The sequence below is a fragment of the Chiloscyllium punctatum genome, unplaced genomic scaffold (genome assembly GCF_047496795.1).
Source record: "Chiloscyllium punctatum isolate Juve2018m unplaced genomic scaffold, sChiPun1.3 scaffold_655, whole genome shotgun sequence".
In the NCBI taxonomy this organism is placed as follows: domain Eukaryota; kingdom Metazoa; phylum Chordata; class Chondrichthyes; order Orectolobiformes; family Hemiscylliidae; genus Chiloscyllium; species Chiloscyllium punctatum.
In genome coordinates this window covers 30001-32500 of record NW_027310389.1, presented here as the reverse complement: position 1 = coordinate 32500, position 2500 = coordinate 30001, and the positions used below count along the sequence as shown (strand labels likewise).

The following is a 2500-nucleotide window of genomic DNA, read 5'->3' as shown; positions in this document are numbered from 1 at the left end:
ATCCACGCGCGTGCGACCGTCCAAGTCACAGCGTTCGACGAAAACCTCCTCCCTCGGCCAGGCACTCGGCGCCAGCAGGGGAGACAGGATCAGACGCCCCGCCGGCCACTTAAGGCCGAGGACGAACCACGAGACGGGCGGCTGCAGCAGCGGGCGGCCTGCAGCTCCCAGCACTCTCAATCGATCAACCATCGAGTCGGGTCAGCGTGTCAAACCGGCGAGCTCCACGGTCAGGCCGGCGGCGCACCAGCACCGGACCTCCGCGGCTCCCTTCACTCTTTCCACTGCCAGCCAACCGAGAGACGGACCCAATGCGGACGTGCAGAGCTTAGGCAGACCCCCCACTGGAGGCTCAACACTTCGTGGCAGCTCCGTGTCCCAGAGACCAGGAGGGTTGGCACACACACACAGTGTGAACCACCGACAGCCATTCTGGGACCGGTGACAGCCGTGCTGGCCCCACTGCCACGACACAGACGGACGCCAGGCCGCGCTCCCCGGCGGGGGGATGGCGTCGAGCCTGACGAACGGAATGTGCAGGGTGGGGGGGAAAGGCCAAGCGCTCCGACGCCGGAGGGCTCCGGAGTCTGAACTTAGGGGGACAAAGAGGACGGGTCCTCTGCGACACCCCAGCCGCGCTCTCGCCAGCCAAGGCGAGTGCGATTGATTGCCAAACGACCCTCAGACAGGCGTGGCCCCGGGAAGAACCCGGGGCCGCAAAGTGCGTTCAAAGTGTCGATGATCAATGTGTCCTGCAATTCACATTAATTCTCGCAGCTAGCTGCGTTCGTCATCGACGCACGAGCCGAGTGATCCACCGTCAAGAGTTGTCTGAGTTTGTTTTAGGTCTCTCCCTCGCCAGAGGAAAGCGACCCGGACCGCACATACGCTCCCCACCTTGAGCTACAGCCACCTGCACGCCGGCGTGCGGGCGGAGCAGGGTGGCGTGAAGCGATGGGGAGCACCATCCTGGTGCGGCCCGCAGAAACATACGTCTATTGGGGGGAGGAGGACAGGGCGCCCAAGAGGCGATGCGTGCCCCAACGCACCGCAGCGACGGAGGCAGGATCACCGCCACCATGTCGCCCGCCTAGTATCACGAGGCGTGCAGCAGCTTTGCCCTAGGAAAAGCAGAGGCGGGAACGGGCACCGGCCATCGGTTCGGCAGCGTCACTGACGCGTGCACGTGGCGGCGTGTCGGCGAGCGGACTTCCTGCGAGGAGGCGGGGGCGGCACTCGCCCGAGCAGACGCCCGCCCGGCCCAGCCACCGCCGAGGTGGACTGGGAGTCGCGGCAACGGCTCGTCATACTCGTTCCCACACTCACAGCGCAGCTTGCCCGCAAGCCACCGACCACCGATCGACGCCAGGCGCCCCGACCGAGAGCGGGATCGCTCGTTCGCCCTGCTGGCAGTTCGCTGGGGATCACTACTGCACGGAGCTCGGAGACCGACGGGCGGCAACTCGAGAGTCTTTAAACCACCACCCCCATCCCGCAAGTGCAAAGAGGCTGTATACGCACAGACGGGTGAGGGGAATAGGTACCCCGTCGGGTTTGAAGGGAGCGTGACTAGATAGCAACGATGTAAACCCAGCCGATTTGGGAGCGAAAGACCGGCGCCTGCATCACCGGCTTCGTTTCCCGTGGCTGGAGAGTACACCGAAACCCTCCGTCTGTCGCGAGCTCCCGACGACGCGGTGCCGCCAAGCAGCAGGGCCGGACCTGGTGTGGCTCCCCTCGTCGATCACAGACCGGTCGGCACTACTGACGAGACGGTGGAACGGGCTTCGCCCCTTGTGACGAAGGGTGATGCGAACCCGCCCGCCCGCGTGCGTTCGGGGTGGACTCGGCAAACGGAGATTTGAAATCGGAAAGTGTCCTCCTGCCCCGCGCAGGTAGGCGCCCAACAGTTGTGGGGGGTTTGGCGGTGACCACGGCTGCAGGGCCTGCTACCCCGACGAGCTCTCCTGCTGGCCCCGAAACCACCCTCGCGAGACAAGTTGAAACGGAAACGGGCGTACCCCCAAGCCGACGATCCTTTCTTATTTGTTACTTTTTTTTTCACTTGCTCGAGTTGTGGCGATTTGGCGGTGACCACGGCTGCAGGGCCTGCTACCCCGACGAGCTCTCCTGCTGGCCCCGAAACCACCCTCGCGAGACAAGTTGAAACGGAAACGGGCGTACCCCCAAGCCGACAGAGATCCTTTCTTATTTGTTACTTTTTTTTTTCACTTGCTCGAGTTGTGGGGGTTTGGCGGTGACCACGGCTGCAGGGCCTGCTACCCCGACGAGCTCTCCTGCTGGCCCCGAAACCACCCTCGCGAGACAAGTTGAAACGGAAACGGGCGTACCCCCAAGCCGACGATCCTTTCTTATTTGTTACTTTTTTTTTTCACTTGCTCGAGTTGTGGGGGTTTGGCGGTGACCACGGCTGCAGGGCCTGCTACCCCGACGAGCTCTCCTGCTGGCCCCGAAACCACCCTCGCGAGACAAGTTGAAA

The 2500-nt window shown here is 63.6% G+C and overlaps 1 non-coding gene across 1 annotated transcript; it reads right to left on the bottom strand.

Annotated features, from left to right (window-relative positions):
• Positions 1–675: 675 nt before the first annotated feature.
• Positions 676–829, bottom strand: LOC140473627 (5.8S ribosomal RNA). The gene has a single exon (XR_011958483.1). It is a non-coding gene; the product is annotated as a 5.8S ribosomal RNA (ribosomal RNA).
• Between the last annotated feature and the right edge of the window lie 1671 nt (positions 830–2500).